General features: G+C 41.3%; 1 pseudogene; it reads right to left on the reverse strand.

Annotated features, from left to right (window-relative positions):
• Positions 1-4,333: 4,333 nt before the first annotated feature.
• On the reverse strand, positions 4,334-10,297 carry LOC105993700 (annotated as a pseudogene).
• Between the last annotated feature and the right edge of the window lie 4,846 nt (positions 10,298-15,143).

Here is a 15,143-nt window from a genome sequence, read left to right on the forward strand (position 1 = left end):
CACTTGTACATACACATTCCAATTTCTTGTGGCTAGGAATAAGTCTAAGGACAAAATTCATAATCTAAAGTTAATTTTATATCATATTTTAAAATTTTTATCATAAAGGTGATGTACAGAGGGGTTACCGTTACATAGGTAAATAATGAGTATATTTCTTTCTGAAGAGTGTTACCCTCTCCCTCATTTTCTCCCACTTCCCTGTCCTCTGACTCCCCTCACCCACAAGTTGTAAAGTTCGTTTCTAATGTAGTATCTAGAGAGTATCACTGTTGCATTGGTTCACCCTTTGTCCCACCATTTCTGTGATTCCCTTTCCCTTTCCCAAATCAGATAAACATATATGCAAAACAAAGGATACAGAAATCAAAATCAGTGACAACAGGGAATAAACCAAAGGGGGAAAAAATTCCTGCAAATAGAATAATTAAAAAAAAACACAACAACCTCTTGCTTCCATTTCTTGGGCTTCATTTCTACAAGCATCATTTTATATAATATTCTTAATAATTTCACGCCTAAAACAGTCATCAAGGAGGATGCACAGATGCAAGGGAAAAACCGAATGCTAAGTGAAAGACATCAGCACGAATGTGGTTTTTTATTACTATTTTTATTTGAAAATGTTAAAAACAGAGGGGTTGCATAAGTCAGGCAGAGTACGTTTCCTTTTGAACAATGTCATTCCTTCCCTCCAGCTTTCCCAGTTTTTCCCCTTATCCCACCTACAAATTATATAACTCATTTTCAACATCGTGTCCAGTGAGTACCATTGCTGTATTTGTTTACTCTTTGTCTCTCCACTTCTGTGCCTCCCCTTATACTCCCAAAGACATTTATACAAGACACAAAGGAAACAAAAATAGCAATAAGAAAACAAATCTGGTTTCCATTTCCTGGAGTTCATTTTGATAAGTACTATTTTGTATGATCAGATGAACGTAGGCCTGTGCCTTTTTGTTCTTCTCTTTTGGTCTCATTGTATATGAATGCCTAGATACCTGTATAGTTTATCATATCCCAGTATATTTAGATCTAGCTTTTGCATATGAGAGAAAACATGCTCTATTTGTCTCTCTAAGCTTGGTCTACCTCACCATGGTTTGTTCTAGGTCCATTCATTTCTCTGCAAATGACACAAATGTTATTCTAATGGCTGTGTAAAATTCCACTGTGTATAGATACCACATTTGTGGTACCACATCTATTGTAGGGCATCCTGACTGTTTCTACAACTTGGTTATTACGAAGAGAGCAGCAATGAACATGGATGCAGCACAACCTATTACACGACCAAATTTGCATGAAAAAGCCAGAACAGACAAAGTTATAATGCTAGATGGGTGCCTAGGCCTGGAGACCGTTGGAGTAGGGAATGACTACTAATGGGGAGCGGGCCAGGGTTAGGGGAGCATGGTCTGGATGTGGTTTGTTCTCCATGTATTCCTGTCCAAGGAGTTTGTTTCTAAGAGTGGTGTTGTTTGGAGATGGACATGAGATAGAAGGCCTGAGGTCCTGGGAGGCAGCCACAGAGAAGAGATGAGATAATTCTCAGGGACCCTTGATTTTGTTCTCAGGATAGATTGTCATAAAAGGAGCACGGCTTCCCTGTTCCTGGCTTCTGTCTTGTCATTTACTCTCTTGCTCTTACACAGGTTCCTATCATTTGTGGTACCCTCCTCCTCCTTGCCAAAGCTGCCCTTGAACCTCCAAGATTGTGAGCTAAATGAGCCCCTTTTCTTTGTCAGGTTCCCCATTATAGTAGGAAAAAAGTGACCAATAACAGCAATCAAAATTGCCTAAAAGTAAATTGTGATATTTACACCATTTGGGGGGAATATCCTAAGAACCACTGACTTGCACACTTTAAATGGGTGAATTGCATTCCATGTAGCTGAATTAAAAATTCTGTTTTAAAATATATCATAGTAAAGCTACATTTTACCCAAGCAAAATGTTTATTTTCTTCTTTTTCCCATCTGAACAATTTCTAGTCATGTTTTTCAATCAAGCTTCAACAAAATGTTAAAAGCACTGAAGGGGGCTACTCAGGAGGCATCTCCTTATTATAAGCCAATGTGGAACTGCCCCCTCAAACTTAGCAAATGAACCTGCAATTCATATCACTTTATTCCCACAAGTAAGGCAAAATTAAAGTGAAATTTTAATTCTCCTTAAGTTGATACTCAGAGGCATTTAGGCAAAAAAGTAAAATAAAAAATACTCTCCAAAGAAAAGCTTTAGAGCCAGACACCAGAATTACAGACATGCTTGTAATTCTATCTATTCAGGAGGCTGAGATCTGAGGATTTCAATTCAAATCCCGTCTATGATACTCTTACCTTCAATTAACCACCAAAAAAGCTAGAAGTGGATCTGTGGTTCAAGTGGTAGAACACCAGCGTTGAGATTAAAAAGCTAAGGGACAGCACCCAGGCTCTGAGTGCAAGCCCCAGTAATGGCACAAAAAAAAAAGTTTTCAAACTATGTCCCTAAATCCTTCTTCAGGTTGGTCAGAATTTGAATCCTGGATACTGAAGTTCCAGCCACAGGCATGGCTGAAGGAAAGGCTCCTGCCTGTGGGAAGCCATCATCTTACCATGATTGACTGTGAGTTTGTGTAAGACAGTGATGTTCAAAGCTCAGGCTCTGGAGCAACAGCAGGAGCTATAGCAATGGCAGCTTGCGATAGATGCAAATTCTCAGTCTCCACCTCAGCTTGCTGCATCACAAACTTTGGGGTCCATGATATGGATGCTAAGAGGCTATGGTAGGTGGCTTTCTGGGCAACCCATGCCCCAGGGCCCATCTCCCGGGGTCCAGGCCTTTGTGTAACCCTTTGGCCTTGTAATGATCAGGACTTAGTGTCCATCTTCTAATGCACTGAATACAGCAGCAATGACAGACTTGTCACTGTGGCTTCCCCTTGGACATCTCTGACCCTGGCTCTCTTCACACTAGCTGCTCTGTTGCAAGGACACCCAGGTGGATGACAGAGAAACAAGACAAGGCTTGTCATTGGCTACCTGGGGAAATATGAACAGTCCCTACCAACCCACCACAGCCAATCTTCCCAGAGCCAGCAGCCACAGTGACATCATGACTATTGCTTTCTCAGAGGCTATGAGCTGGGGCACTCCATGGTGCCACACCTGGATTTCTGGCCTATATAAACCACATGATCACAGACACCTATTATTCAGGCTGCTACGTTTACAAAGCTTTGTTATAAATGTATAATTATGCCACAGAGCCCTCTGTGGTTTGGGAGCTTGAGGACCATTGTTTTCATTTCAGGATGGTCAGTCCCCAACAAGGCCATACACTTCTCTCTTCCCTTTACCTCCCAAGAAGGTTGATGCATTTTTGCTGCTTCCCCTTATCCTTTAGGCCACTCCCTCACCTTTCCAATTCTGGTGGACTTGAGCCTTTCTGCCTCACCTCCATTTTCCTCTTTCTAGCCCACTTATTTTCTGTTCTTGTACCATTCTCCACACTATGCCAAAGGGCTGCCCAAAGAAGGGTTTAGGTGATAACTGCCCATCTGTCTCCAAATTATCTACTATTGAAGCAGATCTTTCTGTTCTCTTGTCCTGAGCCAGGTGAATTTCCTAGCAGAATGCCTGACAAATCCCCACAATCACACCCCTAGCTCTCCTTGGCTAGCTCCCATTGGCAGCCACACTTCTGTAGCACTCTCTCTTACTGTGCTTGAATTGCTCAAGAATCTCATGACCCAGAAGCCAACCTGGATTTCCACCTACCAAGTCTGAGGCACCTGGGATGCCACCAGCAGAGCTTTGGGTATTGCAGGCAGGTGGAGTTGGTGGATATCTGGCCAGATCATTCCAATGGTGTTTAGACCTAGCGCTACAAACTGTATGAGTTGATGCTGAGTGCAGTACCCTGCCCTAGGTGATTGACAGCTATAGGAGGCAGTGCTTAACTGTCCATCTCCTAGTTCATCTCCATCAGAACTCTTAGATGACCAGGTGCATTGTCAATGAGCAATCTTGTATTGTTTTGTTTTGCTTGTTGGTCCTAGGGCTTGAACTCAGGGCCTAGACACTGTCCCTTAGCCTCTTTATTGCTCAAAGATAGCACTCTACCACGTGAGCCACTGTTCTATTTCTGGTCGGATTTTTTGTAATTTATTGGAGATAAGAGTGTCATGGACATTCCTACCTCAGCTGGCTTCAAACTGTGATCCTCAGATCTCAGCCTCCTGAGTAGCTAAGATTACAGGTGTGAGCCCCCAGCCCTCAGCTGCAGTCTTGTTCTCTTCTTTTTGGTGGAAAAAAGGTATATTTATAATTAGCCAGCTGGATTCCGTTTAGATGATTCCAATTTTGTTGGCAACATCTAAAGCATCATAATCAGGAGCCAGTCAAACATATGCCTTCTTCTCTCCATCAGGTCTGATCGGGGTATTGATCTTAGCCACATCAATGTCATAGAGCTTCTTCACAGCCTGTTTGATCTGATGCTTGTTGTCCTTGACATCCACAATGAACACAAGTGTGTTGTTGTCTTCTATTTTCTTCATGGTTGACTCGGTGCTCGGGGGAACTTGATGATAGCATAGGGGTCAAGCTTGTTTCTCCTTGGAGCACTCTTGTGAGGGTATTTGGGCTGTCTTTGGAGACACAGCGTCTTGGGCTACCGGAAGGTGGGCGAAGTGTGGATCTTCTTTTTGTGACTGTGGACACCTTTCAGCACTGCCTTCTTGGCCTTCAAAGCCTTTTCCTTGGCTTTGGCTTTAGGAGGGGCAAGAGCTCCCTTCTTTGCTTTCAGCGAAGTGCAGTCTTGTTCTTAAAGGAATCTTTCCAAGCAGTAGTTATCAGCAATGGGCTTAAAATACTCAATGAGGGGCTGGGAAGGTGCCTCAGTGGTAGAGCACTTGCCTTGCATGCATGAGGCCCTGGGTTCAATTCTTCAGCACTACATAAGCAGAAAGAAAAAAGCTGGAAGTGGCGCTGTGGCTCAAGTGGTAGAGCGCTAGCCTTGAGCTGAAGAGCTGAGAGACAGCGCCCAGGCCCAGAGTTCAGGCCCCACGACCAGACCCCCCCCCAAAAAAATACTCAGTGAACCATGTTGTAAACAGATGTGCTGCCATTCAGGATTTGTTGTTCTACTCATAAAGTACAGAATCAATTAAGCCTAATTCTTGAGGTTCCTAGAATTTTCAGAATGGCAGAGGAGTATTGGCTTCTACTTAAAGTCCCCAGCTGTGCTAGCCCCTGACAAGAGCATCAGCCTGTTCCTCAAAGCACAGAAGCCTGGCCTTGACAGCTCTTCAGCGACAAGTGTTCTAGATGTCTTCATCTAATACAAAGCTGACTCATCACATTGAATAGCTGTTGTTCACGGTAGCCCCCTATCAAAGCTCTCAGCAAGATCTTCCACAGAACTTACTGCAGTTTCTATCACATGCTTCTTTCTTTAAGCTTCCTATTGATTCCTGTTGATCCAGCTTCACCTGTAGCCCCACCCCAAGCTCACTACCAGGCTGAGCTCCCAGGCTGGCTGATCCTTGCCTCAGCACCCCCAGGACAGTTCTGGGTGCCCTTTAAAGACCTCCAGTGGCAAAGTGCCACCTGTGAGGTCACTTGTCACAGGCCATTTTCAGGCACACAGATAGAACTAAGAGAAGAAGCAAAACCAGTGGTTATACAGAGTACCCCTATGGCTTTCCACTCCCAGGGCCCTGTTTCAACCCAGGCCTGCACTCCCTGAGCTGAGGGCTTTGTCAAGCCCACAAAATACCCAGCTGGCCACATCCTCTCAGTCTGGGGAGAAAGATAAGAAAGCAGCACTGGGAATGCTCACAGGGAACACTGAGCCAAGGAATCAGACACAGGGCTTTCACTGTTAAATGCATGGTGGGCACCTCCACTAACTCAAACTGACATAGACAAATGTTAACCTTCATAGTTGGTTTTCTTCTTTTCAGTTTTTATTTTCCCTTGGTTCCTATTTTTAAGCTAGACCAAAGCATGTTTTTTTTCCAAAATATTCCCCTCCTGTTTCTGCTTAATTGCCCAAGGAAATATGATTCTGGAACAGAATGTTCTAACTCTGGCCTTCTTGGCCACTAGCTGTGCAGTCACATTGCTGAGAAGACAACAAATTCTCATCATGACAGCAGGGCAGACACAGAGAGCTCCGGATCCTCACGGGTCCACATGCCTCTGCTTGTATCTCTCTGGCATTCCTTACTTGGCTCCACCCAGCTGCCAAGGAGCTGGGACTTGGTTTCTCAGTGGATGGGCATGAGCCAAATCACAGCTCATAGATCTATTTTTAAAGGAAGAAGAGTCAGCAGATGTGCCCAACGGTTATTCACAGTAAAAACAAAAAAGCAAAGAAACAAAAAAATACAATCATGAGTGTCCGTTTCCATATTCTTTTTTATATGTTTTTTATTGAAGAAATACTGTACAGAGGGGTTACAGTTACCTGAGCAAAGTAATGAGTACATTTCCTATCAAGCATTGTTACCTCCTCCTTTGTTTTTCCCCTACCATCCCTTCCCTCCTACCTCACAACTACACTCTCCCTCACCCACTACTCCCCATCCTAAATTGTAAAGTTCGTTTTTCATCATAATGTCTTGTGCATCTCATTGTTACAATAGGTCAACCTGTATCCCTATTTAAGCATTTTGTTTTTTCCCTTCCCCTTCCCAAGCTAGAGAAGTGTATATACAAGATGCAGGGCATTTCCATCAGAAAAAAATGACATTGCCTCTTTTGTTAGGAAATGGAAAGACTTCGAAAAAAATCATATTAAGTGAAGTAAGCCAGGCCCAAAGAATCATAGGTCCCATGATTTCCCTTGTTTGCAGTGACCAGTACAGGTCTAGGAAGCTATGTACATAAGACCACATGAGATAATGTTAAGCAAAATGTACCCCAAGAGAGGGACACAAGAGGTTTTTTTTTTCTTGTTTGCTAGTGTTTTGAATGTACTTACAATACACTATGTGATTCTTGTTTCTATTGTATGTTCTTCCCCCATGGTATAACCCCTTTTTTCACTGAATTTGATGCCAGTGCTCTGTACCTTGTGTATATATATTTGTACTTTGGGGAGGGGAAGGGATATTAGAGAATGCTTAAATGGGGATGCAGGCTGACCCATTGTGATGACAAGATGTACAGGACACTATATTGAAAATGAACTTTACAATGTCGGGGTCGGGCAGGAGGAGTTGAGGAGGTGGGGAAGGAAGTGATGGTAGAGGGAAAACAAAGGAGGAGGTAACAATGCTCGCTATGAAATGTACTCATTACCCTACTCATGTAACTGTAACCCCTCTGTACAACATTTTTACAATAATTTTTTAATGCAGGGCACTGACATCAAATACAGTGAAAACAGGGGTTATACCATGGAGTAGAAACATACTAAGAAACAAAAAATCACATGGTACATTATAAATACATTAGAAACAATAGCAAGAAAGAAAAAAACACTTGTGTCTCTATCTTGGGGTTCATTTCACTTAACATCATCTTATCTGGTAATATGTACATAGCTTTTGACCTTTTCTGCTTGTTCTAGACATATACTAGTTATTGCAAATAAGGGAAATCATGGGACCTACGTTTCTTTGGGCCTGGCTTACTTCATTTATACTTTTTTCCAAGTCTTTCCATTTCCTAACTATTGGGGCAGTATCATTCTTTCTGATGGAGGCATAGATGTACTTCACTGCCCAGGGAACTAAATAGAACTGGCCACAGAATTTCCAGAGGTTCCTAGGAAATTCTAAAATATCATCATCATCATCATCATCATCATCATTGTTATTAGCAGCAGCAGCACTTGAATTTGAACTCAGGGCCTTAGTCTCTCTCAGCTGGTAATCTACTACTTGAGCCACACTTCCAGCCTTGCTTTTTGTTCTGTTCATTTTGGAGATGGAGTCTCATGAACTTTTCTGCTCAGGCTGGTTTCAGACCTCCATCTTAGCCTCCTGAATAGGATTATAGGCATAAGCACTAATACCCAGCATATTAGGTTTATTTTGATTTAATATTTGAGAACCAGTAATGCTTAGTCTTCTTTGAGTTATGTTTTATAATTTTTTTTGTTAACTTGTATGGGATTTCCAGAAATCTGGTACATCTTACAAAATATTATCAGGTCTAATCCTAACTATTATTTTAACATTTACTGTACTCTACAAAGAATCTGTATTCATCAGATCATTAATCATGACTTAAAAGTCTTTCTCCCCACAATTACATTGCTTTTTTTCTAGTGCCTTTCTGGAAGATTTTTGTATGCAACTATAATCCTAAAGTTTTGTGAAACTCTGACAAGTTTAGGATTCTAATAACTGCAGTCTGAGCAAAAACTTCCAACCTTCTCATAAGAAACTAATAATTTTGTAAACTCACTAGTCAAGATCAAGCAGAACAAGGTTTAATTACATGAAATGGAATGAATTAATGCAGAAAAACACAATTTTATGGGTTTGGTGGGGTTTTTTTGGTTAAAATGTTGCTGATTCTTTTTATAGTTTGTTGTCTGAATTTAAGGGTACTTTTTTCCCGGTTAAACTATCGATAGTATATATCATTTTAGTAAAATAGACTTCCGTAAACCAAAAATTGGAACATTTAGTTGTTCCCAGGTATCCTTATTTTTATGACAATTTTTTAAGTTCCACAAAAAAATGATCTTTTTTTCATATAATAGGATGTAATTGGAAATGTTGGCTTGTTTTAATGTAATGATTCAGAATGACATTACCTGACTGGCTTCCTTACTGTGGCATTCTAGTCTTGACAGATTAAACAAGAGAACAGGATAAAGTTTAAGGAGTCTATGTGGTTGATTATTATGGCTATCCTAGAGTAAATAATCAGGAGACAATAGCTACTTTGCAGACAAACTGACCTGACTGTGATAATCTTTGGTAAAAATGGCAGGGGCATTGTGGACTTATTGGTTGTTGGTGAATTTGTCTCATCCTGTTAAAAAAAAAAACTCTAACATCAGATTGCAAATCTACAATAAGAACAAACACTCCTTCATTTGTGAAGGTCTAGACCCTGAAAATGGACAACTTAGTGTAAATTTCAAGTGACAGTCTGATGTGTGGGCCCTTAAATGAGATCATGAAAATTCCCATTGTCATAATTATAGACATCCCAGCTCCAAACCAGGATAAGAGGTTGCTGATGTCATGTTGTGAGCAGCTTTCTCCAACTGAGCAAGACTCCATCAAAACAAGATTCTATTCTTGATTTACCTTGTTTATGCTTACTTCTTTTACTTAACAATATAATGATGCATTTAGAATTTCACATAAGTAGATAACTTAAGTAGATAACTTGACAGATGCTGAATCAATCTGTCACGTCAAATCCAAGGTCCTAAGAGAGTCTTTGGCCAACCTGGTGGGTAATTTTAGTGATATCCTTAGTGCAACTGTGTTCAACATTGTACTGAGGGTCTCCTTTATAAAGCTACCACTCTCTGCTTCAACTTAATCATTTTCTAGGATGCTAGGTGATAGAATTTCTGCCTGCCAACTGAAAAGTCAAAGCATTTGCACAGTGGCTACTGCTCTTGTTGCACATGGGTAAATAATACCAGATAATTGTAGTGGCTAGGTTGAAAAAAATTAACAAATAGATTCTTTAGTCAAGGCGGACTCTTCCGCTTTTTCTTTACTCAATTTTAGTTTGTTTGGCTTAAGGGGGATCTTGACTGTGTTAGTTACTTTTATATAGCTGTGATTCCAATATTTGAGGGCAACTAAAAGGGAAGAAGGGTTTATTTAGGTTCATGGTTTCAGAGTTGTCAGTCATCATCATGGACAGCACACAGCAGAGCAGAGCTGTTCATATTATGAAAGACAGGAAGCAGAGAACGTAAGTATTGGAAGAGACCAAGGCAACATACAGCTCCAACCACATAGCTGCAGTGACCTATTTCCTCCATGTAGGCCCTACTCCCTATGTTACATCATCTCCTAATATATACACCATCCTATGGTGAAAGCACTGAAGTCTCAACCCACTTATTAGTCTAGAGCCCTCATGGTCTAATCCACTATTGAAATGCCCTCTCATACGCTCACAAAAGTGTGTTTTACAAATTTCTGAAGCATTTCTCAAACCAACCATCTGACAATTAAGATCCACCATCCTCACACTGGCTGTGGAGCACATTCCAAACTCTTGATATTGTCTTCCCAAGAGTTATAATCAAAGTATTCCTGGACACCCAGATTTAAGAAGGCGTCCAAGGGATTCCAATGCAGCATTAAGGGTACCATCTGTAAGCTAGCCTGTGGAGACCACTGGGCTGGTGGTCTCAAGGATATTTTTAAAGCCCTTCTGGCCTGTGATAGTTTTATTCATTCAGTGAGTATATCCCAGCACAGGCCTTGTAGCAAGATGAACAAATTCTAAATGGTCTTGTGAGGATAGCTCACATCTTCAGTCACCTACACATCCAGCTATTCAGATCGTATCTTGCCTGCTCCCTGTCTCTCCTAATTTTGAGCTGATTTTGAAAACTGACAGAACTGTAACTAGAAGAGTTCAACATGGTTCTTCCCTGCTCTAGGACCTTGTAGGATTTTCACTCAATGAGAATGAGCAGTAAGTGAGAAGAGCCTGTTTCAAGGTAAGAAATCCAACTCTCAAATCTGCTAGTTTCCATTAGAAGACTGTGTGTATTCCAAACTTGGTTATTTCTTGCCTAATGTGAGACTTCAGTGCCTGTCATGACCAGAAAGGAAGTAACAAAAACAGCCCGAGGAGTAAAAGTGTGGGGCATTTTTGTGTATTTGTTAAAAATCCAAGTTCCCAGGTCCCACTGCCAGAGGTTGTGAGTCCATCTGATAAGGCTTTCGAGTCCATGTATGTTTTTAACCTCCTCAAATAACTTTTGAAAATTGTATATATATATATATATTAATTTTTATCTTTTTATTTTTTTGCTGTTCCTGGGCTTTGAACTCTGGGCCTGGTGCTGTCCTTACGCTCCTTTTGCTCAAGGCTAGCACCCTACCACTTGAGCTATAGCACCATTTCTGGTTTCTTCTGAGATTAAATAGAGATTGGCTTTGACCCACAATCTTCAGATCGCAGTCTCCTGAATAGGATTATAGGCATGAACCACCAGCACCCAGCTAAAATTATATATTTTTTATTTTTAAGTAGTTGTACAAGGAGTTACCATTTTGGCAGATCAGCTTATAAGCACAATGTGTCTTGATTAATATCACTCCTTTCATCATTTTCCCCATCCTTTCCAACCAAATCCCTCCCTTCCAATTTTATTAATTTCATATAACATATATTGACTACATTTTCCCCTTCTCCTCTTTATTTGACCTCTCTCCCAACACCTTTCAAGTACCAATTCCCTGGTATTCATTTTGTTGGACTATGAATTCGTTTTGCTAAGGAATTACATGGTTTAAATTCTCCCAATACTTGGTTAATACATTTGTGTATACTTGTATACAATCTGTATGTCTTTAAATCAATTCTGGCTTCCACATATGAGTGAAAACATGAATCCTTTGGCAAGCTGAGCCTGCCTTACTTCACTTAACATCCATTTCTTTGCAGATGATATAATATTATTCTTCCTAATGGAAGAGTAGAATTCTCTCTCGCTCTGTGTGTATGTGTGTGTGTGTGTGTGTGTGTGTGTGTGTGTGTATGTGTATCACATTTGCTTGATCTATTTGTCCATTGAGGGGTGTCTAGGCTATTTCTACCCTTTGGCTATGGTGAAGGGTGTAGCAACAAACATGGTTATACAAATGGATTTACTGTACCCTGATTCCAAGTGATTTTTTTTGCCAGTACTGGGGCTTGAATACAAGCCTAGGTGCTGTCCCTGAGTTTCTTTTGCTCAAGGCTAGTATGCTACCACGTGAGCCATAGCACCAGTTTAGTGTAGAGTCTCACTAACTTTCCTGTCTGGGTTGGCTTTGAACCGCGATCCTCAGATCTCAGTCTCCTGAGTAGCTAGGATTAAAGGCATGAGCCACTGGCACCTGGCACCCAAATGATTTTGATGGATGTCGTGGCAAGAAAAAAATCAAATCACTGAGTAGTCACTGAGAGGGATTATTGTGACCTTGAGTTGAAGGGTTTGTGTGAGTGTCCTGGGATTCAAAGGTCTCCCTGGTGTGTTAGGAGGTTTGGACAAAATCGTTATTTGGTAACTTCCACCTGGATGCAAACAGAGATTGAGACCAAGACTCTAATCAAACAGGCCAGAATCTACTGACTCAGGCTGAATTCAAGACACTGAGTTTTCACCAGGGAGTCCTTGTGTTGCTGTGGTTTTTTTTTTTAATTCAGTGTTTCCTGTTTTGTTTTAAAGTACCATGGTGAGTAAACATTGTGGTGAATTTACTTCTGCCAATGTGATCTTCCAAGGCCTACCAGACCAGACAACATGCGAGCTCTGAAGGAAAGTATCTGAAACAGAAGAAAGCTCAGAGAGAAGGTGAGAGCAGCAGAGCCCTGGAGGCAAAGTCCACAAGCTTACCATTGACTATGAAGTCTCCAGCCTTAAACTCTTGAAGCACAAGGTAGTGACTTTCGCACAATTAGCTTAGATCATTTACTCAGAATATCTGAAGTCAAGTGCCACAAATGACTCCCATGAGACTCATTGGGTTTTCTCCATGAAAACTTTCTAACTTCCTTTCCTTCCACCTGTCCCTCCTCTGGAAGCCCAAGGTGGGACATCCTCTAAGGTAGAAGGTGGTCTCTTTCATCCTATCTATTCTCCTATCTGTTCTCCTACACTGTTCCTCCGCTCACATTGTCCTCTTGAGTCAGACAGTTTCTCTCTGAATTCAAGAGGATGCAAAAGGCTGAGAACCACTATTTTATTGTTTTGCCAAAATAATGTCTCTACAAGGTTCAGAATTGCTTAAAATGGGAAGCAGCAAAGTCCTAGGTCAATCCTGTGTCCCAATCCCAATGGGCACATAGCCATGTTGCATTTTTGGTATCTTTTCCCATAACTCAGCTATACCATAGGTCTACCTCACTCCAAATATGTTTGCTAATTTTAGATCATATGTACCACACATGAATAATAAACATAGTAATTGACTAGTCCAGGCACAAACCCACCTCCGGTATTTGCTATTTTAATATTCTCTTAACTGGAGCCTGTACACAGCATTGGAGAGATATATTCCAAATCTAATTCTTTTTGACTGAATTCACATCAACTGTGGTGAAACTTAGGTAAAACCTTAACTAGTGAAGGACAACTAATATGCCTGGGAAAGTAAAAAATGGAAAAAATAGTGTATTGTTCCCAAAAAGGATGTGTGAACCCCACCGTGGTTATACTGTCTGACATTTCCGAAATTAGTGCTGATGTTGGACATTTGAGGTGGCTTTCTAAATAACACTCAGAGGAAGTGGAAATTTGGCTGAGTCGGTGGAAACTGCTTCAAGAGATCCCAAAAGAACTCTGAATGGAATCATTTCTAGAAGAAAGCAGCTGTTGTCCAAGACTGGACAACCATTAAGGAAGGCAAAAAGACCACATTTGTCAAATTGGCCAAGTCTAAAGAAAATGTTTGGGAAGGAGGAGCAGTAAGTGTTGCCCAAAACTGCCCAAATGAAAAGGATTGAGAACACTGCACAGTGTCCCAAGTGGTCCAAGGCAGGAAAATCCCAAGGGCCCTCAAACAGAAAGGGCTCAGGACAACAGAGCTTCATTGTGGAATGAAACGGAGTAGTTGGAAAGGAATGTTTTGAGGCTTTCTCTTACTGCCTATGTCTGATTTTACTCTGAAATAAAGCTTGCTCCCTGTAAAGAAATAAGAGTTGCAGGGATTGTTCTGACATTGGAGTGGGTACAAGGGATGGTGGGAATTCTATTAGCCCATGGTTGCAGGGTACCATGAAAGGTCATACAGCAGTTAAACTTGGCTCACAAGTATTTCACAGGAGAGGAGAAAGAAGCTTTGGAAGGCTGAGATGTGCCAGTGTTTCACAGCTATGAAGACAGTAACATAATGACTTGAATATAAATGTATCAGAGTTACTCCTACTTCTCTCCTCTCTTCTTTCCTCGTCTCTCCTCTCTTCTTTCTCCTCATTCTTCTCCATTTCTTCCTCCCCTTCCTCCACCTCATCCTCTTCTTGTGTTGAGGATAGAACCAGAGCCTTGTGCATGCTAGCTAAAGTACACTGCTGTCCACTGAGTGACTAGCCACCCAAACACCAAATTGAAAGCCCAGAAGCCAGGCATCAGTGGTTCATGCCTGCCATCCTAGCTACTCGGGAAGCTGAGATAGGAGGATTGAAGTTCAAAGCCGGCCCTGGTAGGAAAATCCATGAAACTTTTATCTCCAATAAACTACCCCCCTCCATAAAGGCCATAAGGGGAGTTCTTGCTCAAGTGGTAAAGTGCTAACCTTGAGCAAAAAAGCTTAGGCCTTGAGTTCAAGCCCAAGACCAGCACAAATTTTTTTTTCTTTGAAGCTCAAAAAAGTTAATTTGATTGTTAGAAACACTATAGTTTGAATTATAAATATCCTCCAAAGGTCACATGTTAAAGTTTTGGTCACCAACCTGTGGTGCTATTAAGAGGTGGTAGAACCTTTAAGAGGTAGGGCCTAATAGAAGTTAAGTCAAGTCACTGGGGACCTGCTCTTGAAGGGAATAATGGGACCCTGCTCTTTCTCACTCTTTTTGCTTCCTAGCCACTGTGAACTTTGCTCCACCATGCACTCCTCACGGTGACATTCTGCCTCACCACAGGTGAGTAATAGTGCCAAGTGACCATTGACTGTACCCTGGAGAACCACAGTAAACCATTTTTCTCCTTTCATGTCATTTATCTCAAGTATTTGAGCTGCAACAAAAGCTGTCTAAGAGAATCTTTTGAAGACAACCATCATATTTAGTTATCCAGAATGTGTCTTCTTGAACTCTGGTTTCAACCTGAACCTTAGCACAAAGCTAAACTCAAAGTCAAATGACAATATACAATTCCATTTCTGTGCTTGCATCTACAGCATCCCAGGGGACCTGGTAAGTGGTGATGAAGCCATAGAAACCCTTGATCCTCTATACATATCCCCCTACACACACACACACACACACACACACACACACACACAC

The sequence above is a fragment of the Dipodomys ordii genome, unplaced genomic scaffold (assembly GCF_000151885.1).
Source record: "Dipodomys ordii isolate 6190 unplaced genomic scaffold, Dord_2.0 Scaffold99, whole genome shotgun sequence".
Lineage (NCBI taxonomy): Eukaryota > Metazoa > Chordata > Mammalia > Rodentia > Heteromyidae > Dipodomys > Dipodomys ordii.